At 41.5% G+C, this 21,128-nt stretch overlaps 1 protein-coding gene and 2 long non-coding RNA genes across 10 annotated transcripts in view; 1 reads left to right on the top strand and 2 right to left on the bottom strand.

Moving 5' to 3' along the window:
• Positions 1 to 189: 189 nt before the first annotated feature.
• Positions 190 to 1,374, bottom strand: LOC309848857. Its single transcript, XR_014303340.1, has 3 exons — positions 1,314 to 1,374; positions 779 to 898; positions 190 to 274 (listed from the first exon to the last, which is right to left on the bottom strand). It is a non-coding gene; the product is annotated as an uncharacterized lncRNA (long non-coding RNA).
• A 331-nt stretch (positions 1,375 to 1,705) lies between these two features.
• LOC309848858 lies at positions 1,706 to 7,505 on the bottom strand. Its single transcript, XR_014303341.1, has 3 exons — positions 7,449 to 7,505; positions 6,003 to 6,130; positions 1,706 to 2,892 (listed from the first exon to the last, which is right to left on the bottom strand). It is a non-coding gene; the product is annotated as an uncharacterized lncRNA (long non-coding RNA).
• GJA3 (gap junction protein alpha 3) overlaps positions 3,252 to 21,128 on the top strand; it is a 35,125-nt gene continuing 17,248 nt past the window's right edge. For 2 of the 8 annotated variants that reach the window (XM_082700906.1, XM_082700908.1), the window contains exons 1-2: positions 17,792 to 18,312; positions 18,789 to 18,848. The gene's annotated coding sequence lies outside the window, so the exon portion shown is untranslated. Of the gene's footprint in view, positions 3,294 to 17,791; positions 18,313 to 18,419; positions 18,491 to 18,671; positions 18,849 to 21,006; positions 21,022 to 21,128 lie in introns of those variants that run through there. The other 6 variants (XM_082700907.1, XM_082700910.1, XM_082700909.1 and 3 more) reach the window with 6 other exon arrangements.

Here is a 21,128-nt window from a genome sequence, read left to right as displayed (position 1 = left end):
TTCTCTAGGATATCAGCAAATGATGTCAACCATGCTACTGCTGTGCCCTAAGGATGCAGCAGAGCTCCTTAGGTGCTTCACCCCAAGCCCAAGCAACTGGAGAATATGAGATCCAGGAGTTCCCAACCTAAATTCTGGAAAGAGGTGTTCCTCTCTCCTTCCCAGTCCACTTACTCAAATGATACTTACAAAGAATTAACATGTGTTGATTCTCCTCTTAAATGCTGAAGTGCAAAGGTGAATAAGGCAGCCTGTACTGCTGGCAAGTCTTCCACTGAAATTGAAAAATAAAACCCAGAAAGACAACTATTACACTTGGAGCATGTGGGACTCCATCCCAGCACTCCTGTCTCCATGAGGGTGCTCCTGACTGAACAGCATCACAAGTGTTCTCTCCCTCTCTCGTCTATCATCCGTGTCTCTCCACAAGAGGAAAGACTTAACTCAGTGCCCTCTGGCCACTCCAGTTTGGTCTCTGTAGGCCAAGGGGTGCATTCTGGCCTGCTCTGTGCTGTGGGGTAAGCTGGCCTCCAGACTGTGTCCCTGCTGAAGCATCCAGGTCCATGAGTCAGTAGCTAATTCTATCCATTTTGGAAAGAAGAAAGAAGTTTCAAAAGCCATCTTATCCTGCCTTTATAAAGCTGACATTTTTATTTCCTCTGTTTATTCTGTGCATTATTTCTCATCTGGTTCTGAACATGGGAGGGGTGCTCAAGGGGTTTCCCTCAGCAAACCCTAACGTAGATCTAGGAGTAAGCAAAACTTCATGAAAGCCAACCTCTCCCTTCCATTCAGCGTCAAGTATCTGTTGAATCTATATCCACAGGACAAAGAAAGAGGGCTTCTTTCTCCCTCGAATGCCTGGGGATGCTTGATAGTGGCGTGCTTTGAAAAAAGCCTGGAAGAGAGATGGGTGAGGAAGAACAGTGTGCCCAGTAAATGCCAACCCCAGGACTTCCTTCAGAGACCCGCTCACTTCCTATACCATTGCCCAGAACCAGTGTCAGCATTCCATAACTGGAATCCACAGTCACCCTCCTCTGATACCCCTTATGGCCACTAAAAAACCCTCTCAATTTCTCCCATTGCCTTTTTTTCCCCAACTTCAAGTTCCGCCATTTCTGGAAGACTCGGAGACTTCCTGTCCATCACTTTAGGAAATTCTGGTGTAACTGAATGATGTGCCAACACCCTGATGTCACACAGAGTAGATGTCTACTCTAAAGATCTCCACCCACTTTTTTGGGTCATGGTCACATGACATGGAGCATCCTTCAATACCTCTGAGAGGTTCCTCTCTGCCCAGAACTTACTTTGTTTGGGGGAATTCCTGGCCAAAGAGATACAGAGACATACTTCTTTCTTCCAACCCTCAAAGTAAAAAATAAGTTAGTCATTGAGAAAAAACTCTTATTTCTAAGAGACAAAAAGAAGCAGAGAGCTTTTAAGTGAGTTCTTTATTTTCTAACTCAGAAGTCATAAAGAAACACTCACATGAGGAGCACCTGGCTGGCTCAGTCAATCAGTTAAGTGTTGGACTCCTGGTTTCAGCTCAGGTCATGATCTCAGGGTCGTGAGATGAGCCCCACATAGGCTCCACATTTGGCATGAAGTCTGCTTGAGATCTCTCCCTCTTCCTCTGCCCCTCCCCCCACCCTACCATCTTTCAGTAAACAGATAACTAAAATCCTTAAAAAAAAAAGAGAGAGAGAGAGAGAGAGAAAGAAAGAAAGAGTCATGTGAGGCACCTAGAATAGCAAATTCACAGAGACAGAACTTGTAATTGTGGTTGTCACGGGTTGGAAAGGGAGAATGAGAAGATGATTCTCCTGGGTTTTCAGCTCTCTGATGGCCAGGTTTCAACCCTTGACTGTCAACAATGTCAAAGGGCTGAGGGGACTGTAGGACCCCCACAGCTTCCTCCTCAACCCACTAAGGAGGCCAAGTGCTATGGATACCATTCAGTCAGTGGTGTGTCCCCCTCCTCCAGCTCATCACTGAAAATGTTAACATTCAGTTACCATGTCCCACGTCTGTGGGCTTGAAGAGGTGAGCATTCTTTACCCTCTTAACAAGATATTCCAAGTGTGAGATTTGCAACCTTCCTCAGCACAGGAGGTAAAGTATTAGCTGAAAGAACACTCCATCCTGTTCTGTTCCCTTGTTGTAACCTACACAGAGTATTCTCTGAGAATTGAATGGTCTAATCCATACCATTTCAGCCTTTCCTAATAGCATACCATGTTCAACATCACATGGCAGATGCCCAAAAAAGTCCAAGAGTTGGTACACTCAGCTTCCACAGCTGCCATTCCCTTAGATCTTTTCCTCAAGAGCCTCCCAGTCCTCCCTGCCTACCACCCTTCCCAGCTTTGTACCTCACCACACAGACCCTATCACTAAGACCACATCCCCTCGACTCACTGACCTGAAGACACACTCAGCATGGTGATCCCCAGCAATGAAGTGACTCACCAAGCATTCTCTCTGCAAACCTGTTCCGGCTGAGGAAAATTGCACAACTGCACTTGTTACCTTCAGACCAATCTGGCACTGCCAGTCTCTGTGTGATCTGGTTTTGTATAGCTGTCCATTTACTCATCCCCAGCCGGTCTCACTCTTGTGAATGACCAGTCTCTTGGTCCTGGCTCTTTCTGGGAAGATATATTAATTCCATCTCTTCACCTCCGGATCCACACGCATGGGTGGGGAGTAGGGGAGGATCCTCCCAGGATTTCCGGATTTCCTGTTGCTTGAAAGATAAAGTCCTGCCTTACAGGTTTGTCATCCAAGGGTCTTTTGCATCTGATGCCAGTCTATGCTTCCAAACTCGTCTTTTCTTCCTTCCTTCATGAAGTCCTTTACGCCAGCCCAAATGATCTCTTCTTGGACCTGTGGACATGCTCCATTATCTTTTTTATCAATTGTATTAAGATACACACAACATATGAATTACTATTTTTAAGTAAAAATTTAAGTATTTTTAAGTATATAATTCAGTGACATTGAATACATTCATATTGCCATCAGCACCATTAATCTCCAGAACTCTTTTCATCTTACAAAACTGAAACGTCCCTAGTAAACAGCTTTCTATCTGCTCCCCTCAACCCCTGGCAACCACTATTCTGTTTTCTGTCTCTATGAATTTAATCATTTGAGGTACCTCATATAACTGAGATCATACAGTATTTGTCTTTTTGTGGTTGGCTTATTTCTTAATACAACTTACTATAACTCCCTCAGAGTTCATCCATGTTGTAGCATATTGCAGAATTTCCTTCTTTTTTAAGGTGAGTTCATTATAGTTCATTGTATGTATATACCACAGTTTGCCTAACCATTCGTCTGTCAGTGGATGCTCAGCTGCTTCCACGTGTCATCTATTGTGACTAATGCTGCTAGTACACGGGGGTACAAATATCTCTTTGAGACCCTTCTTTTAATTCTTTTGGGTATGTACCCAGAAGTGGAATTGTTGGATCATCTGATAATTCCATTTTTTTTTTATTTGATAGACATATCACAAGCAGGCAGAGAGGCAGGCAGAGAGAGAGAGAGAGAGAGAGAGAAGCAGACTCCCTGCTGAGCAGAGAGCCCAATCCCAGGACTCCTAGATCATGACCTGAGCCACAGGCAGAGGCTTAACCCACTGAGCCACCCAGGTGCCCCGGTAATTCCATTTTTAATTTATTTCCACGATGGCTATATCCTTTCACATTCCCACAATAGTGCACAAGGATTCCAATTTCTCCACATCCTTGCCAGCACTTTTTATTTCCTGGCGTTTCTGTTGTTGTTGTAGTTTTTATTAGTCATCCTAATGGGTGGGAGGTAGTATCTCATTTCTGCTTTTGAATTTCCCTGTTAGGTGATATTGAACATCTTTCTATGCTTGTTGACCATTTGTATGTCTTCATGGAGAAATATCTGTTCATTTCTCATGTCATGTTCAAATCCGTTTTGCTTTTCATTTTGAGTTTTAAGAGTTCTCTCTATATTCTGGTTATTAATCCCTTATCAGATACATGACACACAAATCTTTTCTCCCATTCTGTGGGTTTCCTTTTCACTCTGTTGGTCATGTCCTTTAATGAACAAAGTTTTTAATTATCATGAACTCCATTTGTCTTTTTTTTTTCCTTGTGTTTCCCGTGCCTTTGGTGTCATAGACAGGAAATCACTATCAAATCCAATGTCATGAAGCCCTATGTTTTGTTCTAAAAGTAACAGTTTTAGTGTCATATCTTTGCATTTTGAGTTAATTTTTGTATATGATATTAGGTAAGGATATTAACTTCATCCTTTTCATGTAGGTATCCAGTTTTCCAAGCACTATTTGTTAAAGAAACTGTCCTTTCCTTAATGAATTGTCTTGACACTCATCAAAAATGATTTGGCCATATTCGCAAGGATTTATTTCTGGGCTCTCTAATCTATTCCTTTGGTATATATATGCCAATATCATGTTGTTTTGACTACTTTAAGTTTCCAGTAAGTGTTGAAATCAGGAAATATGAGTCCTCCAACTTTGTCCTTCCCTTTCAAATTTGTTTTTCTTTTCTTTTTTTTTTTTTTTTTTTTTTGAGTTCCTTGAGATTCCATATAAATTTTAGGATGGATATTTTTACTTAATATCTTTTGCTCTTTGCCTTCGCTAATTTTGTGTCCTTTGTCTTGGCCTTCCTTTCCATCTGCCATTGAAATCATTCAAAATCCAGCTCAACTCCTACCCGACTATTCCCACTCAAATTGATTTGTCTCTCCTCTGCACTCCTACTTTACTCATTTCCTGTATCACCCATTCAAGACAGCATCTCAAACTTCTCACAATCCCTTATCCCTTGATTCTCAACTTAACTGTCATCCAATCTAAAATAGGCCTTTCTTAATAGAAACTCTATGTGGTTTTATTCCTTTTGAAAGCACTCATCATGATTAACAGTTAATTAATTTCTAAGTTAATTCCCATACATGCAGAGCCTAAGACTAATAGTTCTTTCAATTTTAGCATCTCTGAAATAGAGCTTTGTGTCTTGTAACAGATGACATCTTACCATTATAATCATAGCTTTTATTTTGGTAGAGGTAAGTAATGGTATGTTTTATAATCAATGGTACTTTCGATTTGATGAAACACAGGATATGTCTGCTTGTGTATTTACCTGTTTAATGATTATTTCATTAGACTACAAGAAAAAGTTACCTGGTGCCCCAGTCAGTTAAATGTCTAACTCTTGATTTCAGCTCAGGTCATGATCCTACATCGGGTTCTGGACTCAACAGGGAGTCTACTTGAGATTCTCTCTCTCCATCTCTCTCTACCCCTCCCAAATCTCTCTGTCTATCTCTAAAATAAATAAATAAATAAATCTTAAGAAAAGGAAAAAGTTCCAAGAAAGCAGTGGTCAGCTCCACTCACCACGGCACCCCTAGACCTTGCTCAGTCTCTTTGACCCAGCTGTTTGGTAAATTGACAAATTATAAGTTCTTCGAGGCACCTAGTAAATACATTAGCTTCCCCAGAAGTCCCACAACAGCACTACCTGCACTCAGACGATTGCTAAGTGAACAATTTTCAAGCTAGAGAGCATCTGCTTTACTGGTCTGTGCTGTCTGACAGAAATAAAAGGATTAAACACACCTCATTCTTTTAGAGGAAAAAGCAAGGTAAGACCTGTCAACAGAACTCAATGGTTTATGCTTTCTTTTCCTTGGTTAACACCTGACCTGGCCTTGGTAAGCAGAATGCTATGTCTGAAATTTCTGCACACACATAACCTTCCATTTTGCCTTTGTGGCAACACACTTTTCCTTGGGGACGTTACAAGTCAATCATTTAAAAGTAATATTTTTTTTTTCTCAAGAGGGTTAATGATATTATCCATTAAGAAAATGAAACACACATCTATACTCTTGGTAGCTGTTAACTATTTATAAATACATTGTCCATTCATAGCAAATAAACAAAATCCTGAATAAGCAGGAATGCAGGAAATTACCTTTGTCCTCTTGTGAGGGGTCAGTGAATCCTGGTCTGGGTTCATCAAGTGTGAATACAGAGAGGCGGAGTTTGGGTCAGAGAAGCACAGACAAATTCTCCAACAACTGCCCTATTAACAAAAGGGAACTTAAAGAAGGGCAAAAGGAAGAGAGAAACAGAGATTCCTTTAACAGAAGCAAGGCTTTTTCATTTCCACCTGTTTATTCTCTGCCCAAAGTGAAATATGAGGATATGTTTTACAGCTCATTCTTTCAACACTTGAAGAATTCACTTATTATGTAAACACCTCTATTCAGAGTAAGCAGCTTTTGCAAAGAGGAAATAATGACATCTAAACAAGTGCTTCTCAAACTATCTGTAGTGAAAGGTTATTTTTTTCCTAATCTCTTGAAGACTGATAGTTTTATAGATTTTAATATAAATGTCACAGCAATGACAAATTGCTACAAAAGTTTCCAAGAAATAATAATGAATGTCATTTTTTGAGAACCATCTTCAAAACAATCCTATGTGGATAATCTCCAATTTGTACCAATTTGGGCATATGGAGCTTGCCCAGTGCTAGAGAGCCGATGAGGGGCAGACCAGTGATTTGAACTCAGACATTCTCTTAGTTATTCTGAAAAATATATTTGTGTGATAACTACCATGATGGCAGGGAATTTGTCAGCAGGGATTAACTGGAAAAGTTTTCCCAGTACCATCTCTGCTCATTCCCGACACAGTTGGCAAGGGGTCAGGGAGAAGGTCTCAAAGTGAAGGTAGGTGCAGAAGACTAATCAGTGATGAGCAACTAGGTGAGGAAACTAGGACTAGGTGAGGGAAAGAAGAAATTACACATTAGGCAAAAGGAAAATTAAAATGAGAGGATTGCAAAAGGGCAAGTGAGAAGAAAATGTAGCCAATAGAGACCAAAAAGAAAAAGACTAGAAAAGGAATAAAAAAGGTAATCTGTGAACAAAACACATTTATGCTACACCATGAAGAGCAGCACCTCCAAACTTCAGTTCCAGAAGTTTTATGGTGCTATCATGCTCTGTCCTTCCTCTAAGAGCTAAGGTTACTTTAAGGAGATGGATCAGGAAGTTCAGGACGCACCCATTCCTCTTCCGTCTCAGTCTCACTCAGTGCCTGCTGGGCAGGGTCAAGTCTCAGGAACCTCAGGCCTCCCAGGGGATGACTCAAAGGCACACCCTTCTCCTCCAGCACCTTACGCAAGAAGGTTCAGGCGTTCTTTTGACGAATTTCCAAAATCAACTGGGTCAGCAAATGGGTTTTATTTAATGCTTTGACACACTGTGCTAAGACAGTCTTTATTAGATCTGAATTCATCCCTTCCTTCCAGGAGGCTATCTTCCACCAGCCTTGCACAGATGCATTCCCTGACCAGGTTTTCAAAGGCAAAGCCCCCACTCAAACACTCCAACTACCTCTACCACCTTACCCTGCTGGGTTTCCAGCAGCACGGACCATCACATCCTGCGGTCAGCCACTTCCTGGGAATGCCAGCAGGGCATCTGTAATGGATTGAAACAAAAGCCATTCTCCAGTAACTTGTCCTAGGTCATAGTTGTCCCTTTGGAGGGCACACAAAACAAGCCTAAACTTTCTGGGACACACACACACACACATACTACTGTTTAAGAGCAAAGGCTTGAGAGCCAGCAGACTCATATTAATATCTTTGCTTTGCCACTTATTATCTGTGTGACTTTGGGCAAGTTAATTAACCCTTCTGAGCCTCCATTTCTTCACTGGAAAGCTGGGGACCCTGTGAACCTCACTGGGTTCCTGTGAGGATTTCTTTTAATGGGGTATAATAGACATTACGTTATTTATATTAGTTTCAGGTATACAATGTAATGATTCAATATTTGTATATATTGCAAAATGATCACCACTATAAATCCAGTTAACATCCATTGCTCTACGTAGTTACAAAATTGTTTCTGTTGTCTTTCTCCGCTTGACTTATTTCGCTAAGCATGATCTCCCTGATATGAGGAAGTGGTGATGCAACATGGGGGCTTAAGGGGGTAGGAGAAGAATAAATGAAACAAGATGGGACTAGGAGGGAAACAAACCATAAGTGACTCTTAAACTCACAAAACAAACTGAGGGTTGCTGGGGGAAGGGGGGTTGGCAGAAGGGGGGTGGGGTTATGGACATTGGGGAGGGTATGTGCTTTGGTGAGTGCTGTGAAGTGTGTAAACTGGGCGATTCAAAGACCTGTACCCCTGGGGATAAAAATATATTATATGTTTCTAAAAAATAAAAAATAAAAAAATTTAAAATTAAAAAAAAGTTGTTTCAGTTGTGATAAGCACTTTCAAGATCCATTCTTCTAGCTACTTTCAAATATGCTATACAGTACTATTAACTATGGTCACCGTGCTGTACATTATCTTCCCATGGCTTAATTCATTCTATAGCTAGAAATTTGCATCTTTGGACCTCCTTCACGCATTTTGCCCACCCTTTACCCTCTACCTCAGCATTAACTGTGTTGGTGGGGGGTGGGGAAGGTTTTACGTGTCTTTTCTCTTTTTAGATTCCACACATAAATGAGATCATGTAGAATTTATCTTTTTCTGTCTGATTTATTTCACTTAGCACAATGCCTCAAGGTTCATCCATATTGTCATAAATGGCAAGATAATTTATTCCTTTTATGGCTTAATAATATTCCTCTGCGTGTGTATGCACGTGCCATATTTTCTTTTTCATTCATCCATTCCATGGACATACTGTGAGGATTAAATAAGCTAATATAAGGGGCATCGGGTGGCTCAGTCTATTAACCTTTGATTCTTGATTTCAGTTCAGGTCATGATCTCAGGGTCATGAGTTCAAGCCCCATGTTGGGCTAAGCATAGAGCCTGCTTAACACTCTCTCTCTCTCCCTCTCCCTCTGTCTCCCATCCCCCTGCTTGTGCATGTGCTCTCTCTCTCTCTTAAGAAAATGAGCTCATATAAGTAAACTTCTTAGCCCTGTCCCTGGCACATAGCAAGTACTCATCAAATGCACTAAGAATCTCCTCTGAGTCCTTTCTCTTAGCAAAATACCCTCGCCCCTTCAACCATTCCTCATACTTTGTGGTTTTCAGTCCCTGGTGCATCTTTTTAAATGAGTCAGCCACCTTTTAAATGGACAATGTCCCATTTAAACAACACTTCGATTGGACTGTGTCCAAAACTAACTACAGTCCTTGAAATATGGTCCCAATAGCAGAGGGTAGAAAGACCACACCTCCTTGTTCTGGATACTGGTTTTTAGTAAGTCTACCTCTGTTGGCACAAGATGTTTTCCAGCAATACCATCCTATTAACACAATGGACTGGTGCTGCTATTTGCCTTGATTCATTATCTATGAAAAAATTTTTTATAACATAAAAGAGGAACTTACACTTATACCTCCTAAAGGCATCTTTCTTTGTGCTTCAATGACCATCCTAAATGGAAGGAAATCTGAGCCACCTCAGAGGACATCAGGAATTGGGATAGAGTGAAAGATTTCAGACAAGTAACCAGGCAGGAACGTTGATGTGGGCTCCAACACTTGAGACCCATGGGTGTGGGAAAAGGAGTGGCTGCCCCTTCTTAACTCAGCTGCAACCTATGCCCCAGGAGACTGGGTTTCATAGAGGCAAGTAGCTAGGAAGGCCTTATGTACAGTGGGTTACAGAACACTCAGGAAGGGGCTTGTTACAGGTGTGGTCAGTGGGGGAAGGGGAAATGCTAGCAGGGAGGTAGTGTAGCTCTATGTGCAGGTGAAAATGAATGATCCTTGGGCTTTTCCAAAAGGGTCTCAGCTACAAAGCTGTAGCCTCAACTGTGAAAATTCCATTTTCAAGGTGTCCAAGGGAGAAGTGACTGGCTGGCACGAAATGCCTTTTGATGATACCCGCAGTGGTCCCCAGTAGTTTGGAGGGGACAGACCACTTTCCAATTATAACTTTGAAAACCCCTCATGCTAAACTCAGTCCTGAGGGAGCTAGGCTGAGTAAGAAGGCTTGAAGGGCAGCCCATTTGCCAGAAACTATCCAGGTTCACGTGTAATGAAGCTATTTTGGCATACCAAATGCAGCACATGCCTGAGCAAACTACATGAAATACCCCATGCTATAACCAGAAAGGGCAGAGGAACCAAAGCAAAAAATAACTCCATAACAGTAAATCTCTTCTGAGGCAAATTCCAAGGTTTTCACCTTCATTGTACAGATTGCTGTCCTATTTCTTCTGTCTTTAAGACTTCAATCTGAGACATATAATCCATTTTCCACTGAAGAATTTTGTCCTTTTGAAAAGTCATTTATCCTTTCTCTGTCTTGGATTCCCTAATTTTCAAACAGGCAAAAATCATCCTAGAACCACAATCTGGCAACTTAACAGTGCTAATAGTTCTAAATGTTACCAAGACTCTTCCTAATTTATAAATGACTAAATTCATTCTTAGCCAATCTCAGAAGTCTCACAAATGTTAAATACTAGATTTAGGATCCAAAGATGTGGGCTCATAAACTACTTACCAGCAGTGGAAAATGTTTGCAAACCATTTCAGCTCCACAGCTCCATTTCTTCCTCTGTAAAATGGGAAGTGATCTCTATGCTTCTTTCCTCACACTTCTCTTGCGAAGCTCAAGGAAGATTAAGCACCTTGAGAACAAAGCAACAAGGAGATGTAAATGGCTATATTTTTATGTCCAGAAATAAGCCCATTCTCAACCAAGAGCAACTTTATTTCTGAAGGGCATCAAGCACCAATGCTTCCTGATTAACCCAGCAGGCAAGACCTCCTACACACTTGCCCGTCTACAGTTTATCAACCTTTTTCCCACTTGCTTTAGAAATCATGCTCTCTTCAACCTGAAAAGATGAAACTCAGTCCCTGTCCAAGCTCCCTGTCATAACTGCTCCCCCCGCCCAGTAACCATTCCATTCACAGTTTTGGGGGTCATATAGAAAGTGTGGGGGTCTTTTTCACTTTTTAAAAATACGCAACACATAAAATGTACTGTTGTGAAACCATTTCCAGGTATACAGTTCAGGGTCATTAAGCACATTCACACCGTTGTGCAATCATCACCATTATTGACCCACAGAATTCTTCTCATCTTGCAAAACTGAAACTCTGTTCCCATTAAACACTAACTTCCGATTCTCCCCTGGCCACCCCCTTCCACTTTCTGTGTCTATGAGTTTGATATTCTAGGTACCTCATATAAGTGGGATCATACAGTATTTGCCCTTCTGACTGGCTTATTTCCCTTAGCATTAATCCCTCAGAGTTCATCCATGTTGTAGTATATTGCAGAAGTTCCTTCCTTTTTAAGGTGAGTTCATTGTAGTTCATTGTATGTATATACCACAGTTTGCCTAACCATTCGTCTGTCAATGAACTTTGGGTTGCTTCCATGTGTCAGCTATCGTGACTAAAGCTGCTATGAACATGGGTACGAATATGTCTTTGAGACCCTGTTTTCGATTCTTTTGGGTATGTACCCATAAGTGGAATTGCTGGATCAGATGGTGGCTGTACCCTTTCACGTTCCTACCAATAGTGTAGAAAGTGTCCAGTTTCTCTATATGCTTGTCAACACTTTCATACCCTATCTTTTTGTTAGTAGTCATCATAATGGGTGTGAGGTGGTTTCTCATTGTAGTTTCGATTTGCATTTCCCTGATGATTAGTGATGTTGAACATCTTTTCATGTGTTTATTGGCCATTTGCATGTCTTCATTGGAGAAATGTCTATTCAAGTCCTTTGCCTATTTTTGAATCAGGTTATTTTTTAATTACTTATTTTTAAGACTTCTCTACTTACTCTAGATATTAATCCCCTATTAGTTATATAATTTACAAATATTTTCTTCCATTCTATAGACTGTCTTTTTACTCTATGGATGGGGTCTTTTGATGCATAAATTTTTTTAATTTTCATAACGTCTAATTTGTCTATTTTTCTTTTATCCCTTTGCCTTTAGTGTCATATCCAGGAAATCATTGCCAGATCCAATCTCTTGTACTTTTTGTCCTATGTTTTCTCTTAAGAGTTTTATTGTTTTAGCTCTTACATTCAGGTCTTTCATGAACTTTGAGTTAATTTTTCATACAATGTTAGGTAAGGGTATAGCTTCATTCTTTTGCATGTGGATCTCCAGTTTTCTCAGCACTATTTGTTGAAGACTGTCCTTTCCCCATCGAATGGTTGTGGCACTCTTGTCGAAAATCATTTGACCATATGTGTGAGGGTTTATTTCTGAGCTCTGTATCCCATTCCATTGCTCTATGAGTCTGTCTTTATGCCACTACCACTGTGGCTTTGTAGTAAGTGTTGAAATCAGAAAGCGTTTGTCCAGTCTTATTCTTTTTCAAGGTTTTTTTGTTTTGTTTTTTGTTCTTTGGGTTTTTTTTGGGGGGGGGGGGTTCTTCAGATTTCCTTGAGATTCCATATAGATTCCACATAAATTTTAGACTGTGTTTTTCTATTTTTGAAAAAAAAATTGGGTTTTTGATAGGGATTGCAGTGAAACTACAGATTACTTTGGGTAGCATGGACATTTTAATAATACTAAGTCTTCCAACCCCTGAAAAATAGGATGTGTTCACATATTTTTTATGTCTTTTTTAATATCTTCTGCAGTGTTTTCTAGTGTTCATTGTACAAGTCTTTCACCTCCTTGGTTAATTCCTAAGTATTTTATTTTACTTTTTTGATGCTACTGTAAATTAAATGGTTTTTGTAATTTTCTTCTCAGATTATTCATTGTGTATAGAAAAGCAATCATTGGGGCACCTGGGTGGCTTAGTGGGCTAAAGCCTCTGCTTTCAGCTCGGGTCATGGTCCCAGGGTCCTGGGATGGAGCCCCACATTGGACTCTTTGCTCAGCGGGAAGCCTGCTTCCCTCTCTCTCTGCCTGCGTCTCTGCCTACGTGTAATCTCTGTCAAATAAATAAAATCTTAAAAAAAAAAAAGAAAAGCAACCATTTTGTGTGTGTTGAGTTTGTGTCCTGCTATTTTGCTGAATTCATTTATTAGTTCAAACAGTTCGTGTGAGTATATGGAATTCCTAGGATTTTCTCATATAAGACCACACAGATAACTTCTTCCTTTACAATTTGAATACTTTTTCTTTTTCTTTTTCTTTCCTAAATGCTCTGGCTGAAGTTTCAGTACTATATTGAACAAAATGGTGAAAGCATCCTGGCCTTGCTCCTGACCTTAGAGGAAATGTTTTCAGTCTTTCAACATTGAGTCTGATGTTTGCTGTGGGTTTTTCATATATGACTTTTAGTATGTTGAGGTAGTTTGTATTCCCAATTTGTTGAATGTTTTTTATCATGAAAGGGTGTTGAATTTATCAAATGATTTTTCTGTGTCAGTTAGATGATCAGGTGTTTTTTTCTAACTGTGTCAGTTAGATGATCAGGTGTTTTTTTCCTTCGTTCTTTGATGTGATGCATTGCACTGATTGACTTGCACATGTTGAAACATTCTTGCACTTCTGGAATTAATTCCACTGGGTCAGTGCTGTATAATCCTTTTAATATGTTGCTGAATTCTATTTGCTAGTACTTTGTTGAGGATTTTAACATCAAAGTTCATAAGACACATTCATCTATGGTTTTACTTTCTTGTAGCATCTTTGTCTAGCTTTGGTATCAGAGGAATGTTGGCCTTATATAATGAGTTAGGAAGTGTTTCCTCCTCTTCAATTTTTTGGAAAAATTTGAGAAAGATTTGTACTAATTCTTCTTTAGATGTTTGGCAGAATTCACCAGTGAAACCATTGAGTACAGGGCTTTCTTAAATTAAATTTTTGATTACTGTTTCAATCTCCTTAATATATAGGTTTATTCAGATTTTCTTTCTTCATGATTTAGTCTTAGTAGCTATCCAATATATTGGCATACATTTTTCATAGTATTCTCTCAAAATCCTTTTTATTTCTGTTGATTTGGTATTAATGACCCACTTTCATTCTTATTTTAGTAATTTTAGTCTTTTTTTTTTCCTTAGTCAAGGTAGCCAAAGGCGTGTCATTTTATTGATCTTTTCAAACACTCAACTTTTGGTTTCATTGATTTTTTTCTATTGTTTTTCTATTTTCTATTTCACTCATCTGTCCTCTAATCTTTATTTCCTTCTTTGTGCTAGCTTTGAGTTTAGTTCTTCTTTTTTCTAGTTCCTCCTCCATGCACATTTGTGCACAGCTCCCACAAAGCCCACTGTTCCTCCACCGCATGTTGTTCCTTTTGCCTTTTCTGGGCATTATACCAGCATGGTTTTCCCAGTCCTACCTCATCCTGACTAGGCAAGCTAGCAATTATAGAAATTTAGAAAATAAACAACAGAAGAAATGAAAGAATGGCTACAAATGAACTTCCCAGCAGATTAATCTAAAATTTCTGCATCGTGTGCACACCACACAAACTTCACCAAAGAGGATTCAGTTAATACACTTTACATCCTTCTACTAGTTGGATATAATCATTTGTGTAAGAATAATGTAATTCTTAAAGTATTCATGAAACTGTATGCTTCAGTAATAAGATTAGTAGTCAAGTCCAATTCATTTGCTTTATCGTCACTATGATTACAAAGCAAACTCCCACAGGAGATGGAATCTCAAATTATTTAGATTTAACTCTCATCAGGAAACAAAAAAAGATTCTTTAAAATGTGTGTTATGCTGGGGTGCTTGGGTGGCTCAGTTGATTAAGCCTTTGGCTCAGGTCATGATCCCAGAGTCCAGCCTTGTGTTGGGCTCCCTGCTCAGCAGGCAACCTGCTTCTCCTTTTCCCTCTGCCCCTCCCCCTGCTTGTGCTCTCTTTTAAATGAATAAATAAAATCTCTTAAAAAAAAGAAATTATTTCATAGATTCTCATACTCTTGCAAGAATTGAAAGAGAAAACAGATGCTTAGGAAATTGAAGAACGATCTCCCAGTGAAACAGGAGCCTGAGGTTATTGGATCACTAAGCTGGGCCATCGGGCTTTATGGGGAATCATGAGGACTGACACTTCATGGCCCAAGACAAGTTTAGTGCTAAATTCAGAAGCAGAAATTCCCTTTCTCCAGTGTAACCTGTGCTAGGAATACTCACCAGGGATGGGAACTCTAGATTTCTAAACCTTTATCAGGAAAGCAAGTGCTAGTCCCTCCCCTACCCCACACTCAACTTCAGTCATGCAGCGAGAAATTAATGAGCCAGACCAGCCGAGCTGCGGTCTACAGAGCAGAGAGGTGGAGGATATGGAGGCCAAAGGCAGAAAAAGATCAACACTATGATCTCACACTGGTTTGAAAAACCTTAAGATGAGAGCTTATTCAAGACATTCATCCCATATATTATGAATTGCTAAGATTTTGGCTGTCTTAGGAAATCCTCAAGAGGGATGGGACGCCTGGGTGGCTCAGTGGGTTAAAGCCTCTGCCTTCGGCTCAGGTCATGATCCCAGGATCCTGGGATTGGGCCCCACATCGGGCTCTCTGCTTGGCCATGAGCCTGCTTCCCCCTCCTCACTCTGCCTGTCTCTCTGCCTACTTGTGATCTCTCTCTGTCAAATAAATAAATAAAATCTTAAAAAAAGAAAGAAAGAAAGAAAGAAATTCAGCAGACTCACACTGAAGAGTCCTGCTCCTAATTGCCCAAAGGACACTTAACTTGCCTCCACCACATATGTGTCTGATTACATCTCTTAAGAAATGTGCACAGAACACTTAGAATTGTGCCAGAAGCTATTTAAATTATTATGCTTTTTTATTCACTACTATTCACTATTATTGCCTTCATATGAAGTAAATATGTTTCAAGTGTTTATTTGTGAATCAATACTTTGTAATTCAGAACATATTATAAATTCCTCCAGGGGACAGACTGGCACAGAGACAGTGAATTCTTTGGGTGGAGAAAGTTTTCATCTCCCTCCAGCCTGAGGTCTCATATGAACTGAAGTTTAATAAATAGTAGTTGAATTAATTTACAAAAATACTATAAAACATGTATATTTACAAAGTACATAAAATGCTATGCATTGCCAAGTGGTATGAGTAGGTAATGAATGATACCATCTATACTAGTAATTTTAAAGTAAAAGAAAAAAGTCAAATTACAGGGTTTTTTTTAACTTGGGTTTAAGATGGATTAATTAAATTCTGCTCTCACATGATCGCATACAAGATAACTGTGTTACTCTGGGCTGCCACTTTTAGGGAGGCTTAAATATTCAACAAATATTTGTTGAACTTTCTTTAACATGTACAAAGCACAAAGATTTATGCAGATTAGTCAGACTCGGAAAAGTAATTCCAGCCACGACTACCAGGGGGCACCCTAAGCAAGCGCATCTGAGTGGCTGGTAGAAGGGAAAAGAGGGCCAGGTGCTCTCTCTCCAACACCCCTGCGTGAAAGGTTCCTAACTCAAAGAGCAACAATGCAGTCAAGTCTTTCTCCACTGTATACCTTTTTTGCTAGAAATGTTACTAGAATATGGAAATGGGACCTGTCAAACGAGAATTCAGCTTTAATCAGTTTGCCATATATGCGTATGTACGTATACATGGACACTTTACCCTGAAATTATTCTAAACACAACCTTTCTTGAAACTAAGTAAGAAGTAAACAATCTTTAAAATAAAAAGCATATCATATGATTAAGATCTTAGTTTCATGTTATATACATGAAACTAATATTAATATTTTATAGCAACTACAGTTCAATTAAAAATAAAAATAAAGGGATGCTTGGGTGTCTCAATCCTTAGGCTTCTGACTCAACTTTGGCTCAGGTCATGGTCTCTGGTGGTGGGATCCAGCCCTGCATAGGGTTCCCTACTCACCCGGGAGTCTGCTTGAGATTCTCTCCCTCTCCCTTTGCCTCACACACTTTCTCCCCTTCTCTCTAAAAATGAACAAATAAATCTTTAATAATGAATAAATAAAGAAAAATATTTGAAGGTCTTATAGAACAGTATTTCTCAATTTAAAAAAAAGAAAAACTAAGTCTACATGACCACCACCTACTACATACATACACCTTCAAGTTTTTCAAGGAAGTAGGTACTTTAGATTTGCCTTTAGAAGCTTACTTTTCTTTCATCCCTGGGATAACCTTCAGTTCAGATCAGAACTGAATAAGTAAATTCCCTAGGACAAGCACATTGCTAATCAGAACAGATCTAAATTCTAATGAGGGTAATCAATGGAAGCTGCTCCATGGAAATTTGAAAACAATCAAAGATTCTAATCTCGCCACATTCTTGCAATAAACCCACCACTCATAAAGGTAATTCTACAATCATTTTCAGCTTCTAGAATGGCCAGCAAAATTCAGCCAACTAATATTTATTAACTATCTTGTCCAGGCCAAGCCCCCACGCTTAAACCTTGAGTATGCAAAAGCAAACCCGGAGGCGCAGAGGGAACTCAAGAGTCCACCGAAACTGAGCGGAGACAGTAACAGGCAGGGACTGGATTCCTTCCTTGCTAGGTGGCCTTTTGGCGTTGGCTTTCCTTTGAAGTGTGTGCAGTACCAGCTCTGGGGAGGAAAGATGTTAAAACCTTCACCCCAGTCTGGGCAAGCAGGCTAACCTTTGCTCTAGCATCTGGTCACTACTACCAATAAAGAAGGAGTGACTTGCAGGAACACCTTCCCTGTCACCTTGGGCAGGGCCAAGTCTCAAGTGCATCGGAGCAAGGTCTTTAAAAACACACACACGCACACACACAAAAGAATCCCTATGACCGCCGGCTAAATTAAGTGTGTTTGACGGGAACCAGGCTCACGGCCACTATTTATAGCTCCTCGGCTCCTTTCCCGGGACGCGCTCCAGCCTTTGCTCTGGCACGGCCCTCGACAGCATCCACGTTGCGGCCCTGGCTCTTCTTTGGTCGATTCGGCCAGGTTACGTGGGAACCCCCTTTTCAGTGGCCCCAGCCCAGCGCTGGCTGTCTGGAATCGCGTCCCCCGGCGGCGAAACTCAGGGAAGGGGAGACGGCAAGACGCCCCAACGCCCACGCGCGAACTACCCACCGGGTTCAGAAGAGCCCCCAGCGCTGCGGCTCAGCCCAGAGAGGACAAGCTGGATGGCCCGGCCGACGCACGTGCGCGCGAAGGGCACCCCTGGGGCCCGCAGGGCCTGAACCAGTGCGCCCTTCGCTCGCCCTCGCCCTCCTCCCTTGCCGGCCTCGTGCTTTCAGAGGAGACAGACACGAGGCCCGCGGGAGCCCGGCGGCAGGAAAGAGCCCCCGGCTCCACATCCAGAGCAGGAGGGCGCCCCCGTGGATAGGGCGCAGGATGCAGGTGCGGGTGGGAAAGCCGGACGGTTGCAGGGTGACGGGTGCAAGTTCAAGTGGGAATGAGTTTATGGTTGCGAAATGAGGGGTGCAGGCGTGGTGCGACTGTATGTGTAGTGTGGGGCAGGTGCAGGCTGGCGGGAGATAATGGGTATCTGCGGGTGCGAGGTGGGAAGCGGCTGCAGGTGGGTGTGCAGGATGGGGGACGAGCGGCGGTATGCGGGTGCGGGATGAGAATGAGGGGCGCAGTGGGGCGGCGGGGCGGGGGCCCTGCGCTGCTCCCTGGCACCGCCCCTGCTGGGCCCCCAGGCTGAGGTGGAGGCGGCGGGGGCGTGGCGCGGCGGCCCCGGCTGCTGCTTGGGGGCGCGAGCGCTGGGCGCACTGGGGCCGCGGGGATGGCCGCCGGGGCGAGGAGGCCGGGCCCTTGCGCGGGGCGCACGCGTTAAGTTGCACCGCACGTGTAAGAGAAATTCTCCTTTTCAGAGCGGCCGGGAGCCCTTCTCGAGAAGGAGAGCACCCGGGTCGCCGCCGCGGCAGAGCGGGGTAAGCGCAGAACCGGGCGCCCCAGAGGTCCAGGCGCTGAGGGCCGGGGGACAGCCCCGGGGCGGAAGGACTGGCGGGACGCCGGCGCCTCCGACCTCCCCAGATGGGCTCGCGCGGGCCGGGGCGGAGCGAGCGGGAGCCCGAGCCCCGCTGCCTGTGTGCGGCTGCCGGCCTCTTCGAATTCTTTCGGGAATCTTTGGGAAAGTGGTGGGAGCGGCAGGGCTAGAGAGCGGGGCTCAGGAAACTTTCTGGAGAACTTTGGGAATAACCGATGTTTCTTTGCTCCTGGAGATCTCTGGGAGCGCCAGTTCTCTGCTGCGTAATGGCTTTCCTTGGTGGATGGCGGAGGGCTGGGGTTGAAAATGTATTCTTGATGGTGCTTTCCCCCTTGAGTGGGGAAGCTGGAGTGGCTCTAGGACTTCATATCTAATGGGATCTTAAGGACTGCTTAAATACTTGGACACTCTGAACAGATACCACAGCCGCAAGACACGGAGTTCAGCTGCTAGCGTTTAGCATCGCCACGCTTTCTACAGAGTCGTGTTGGTGTCTTTTAGGAGATGTTGGCTCGCCTACTTCTTTAAGGAAACTTATTGAAAGTTTTTCTTTTCTTTTCTCTTTTCTTTTCTTTTAAGAAACGCTTTAATTGTAAGTACCACGATCCAATTCCTTGACCTATATGCTTGTTATGGTGTGTTTAAGTATAAAGAATTTACAGAAGAGTGGAAAAACACTTATCTGCATTCTACAGTCATCCCTTCTTTTAGGGGCTGTTCTGACAGTAAATTGCAGCGATGCGGGTGTATTTGCCTTGCAGTCTCCTCTACACTCTAGTGAGCAGAATTCATCCCAGTTTACAGAGCTCTAAGTTCATGAATATCTGTGACTGGGACTTTAGGGACAAGTGGAGTTCCCCAGTTTTTACTTTACCGAGATACCGCCAAAACATGTCACTTAAAAATGGTTGTATAGAAACAGCTGAGACGTGAATTGTGCTTGGGTTTATATTACTCAAGAATCCAAATTGATGATTTATGATATGTACATCACTTCATTGACAGCCCATCAATGTCCTGTGAGATATATTGCAAAACAAATATTAAAAGATTAAAGGGGGAAAGGGGAGACTTATTTTCCAAGGGTCAGTGTGTTCAAAGTAAACAGCAGCTAATTTGGCACATATTCCAGTGGCTCAGCAGTTTGATTCATGTTGAGATAAGCATCTCACAAGGGCAATGCACGTGTTTCTGTAGTGTAGAGTAATTCACAAAAACTTTACTACTATAACAAACTAAACAAAGTTATTTAGGTTAACCAGTTGATGTTAACAGGCTTAAAGCCATCTTAAGATAATCAAATTGTAACAAAATTTCACTGTTTGCAAATAAGAAAAACAATAGTGACAGCTTCGTTGAATGTTACTTACATTTTAAGTTGCGTTTGTTTTCTTAACAAAAATAACGTTTACTACACGTTTGAGCCTTAAAAGTAATTGTGTATGTATCACAGCCATTTTATAAAGTCTCATGTATGTAAAGAATTTAAACTATAATTAGCCTTCAGATGTTACCATTACTTGAACATGCACCTAACACTGAATAAGTAGAATATATGTATTTTTAGGATTTTACCCCAGTATCGTTCATAAATACATGAGTAAACACATTATTTTTGTACTGTACCAAATTACCAGAACATTTTAGACAGCAGAAAGGCCTTTGAGAAGTATTTCACCCTGTGCAGACAGCATGGTTCTCTGTATTAAGTAAGAAACAGCCAAACTCATGATTAACATACAGTGGCCTTCTCTCTTCTGCTCCACTGTGTTGTGGCCATCACCAAGACTATATAACGCTTGTCTTACTATATTTTGATTCATTTTGTTACAAGTCTGTCTCGCCCATAGATTGTGAATGAAACTCCTGAGCGTTAGGACCATCTCTTAATTAGTAGCACCGTGCCCCACACATGATAGGTGTTTGATAAGTGCTTACTAAGTTGACATTTAGTAAAAACGCCTAATACATGTGATCATTAACAGCATACCTGTGTCTCTAAGAACAGTATGTTTTTGCCATTTCAATATAATGCATAAAGGGAATAAAATCGTGATAAAGTTTAATTATAATTTTCATTCTGACAGTGGTGGAAAATTCTTCATCATGATAATTAGGTTAGTACTCTACTGCTTTTTTAAAATCTTTGGTCTTCAGAAGTATGACTTCAGGATAGTTGATGTAAACAGTTTCTGCGCTCTGATCTTTTCTTTAATTTGAAGAA

The sequence above is a fragment of the Mustela nivalis genome (assembly GCF_964662115.1).
Source record: "Mustela nivalis genome assembly, chromosome: 15".
Lineage (NCBI taxonomy): Eukaryota > Metazoa > Chordata > Mammalia > Carnivora > Mustelidae > Mustela > Mustela nivalis.
This window is presented reverse-complemented; position numbering and strand designations above follow the sequence as displayed.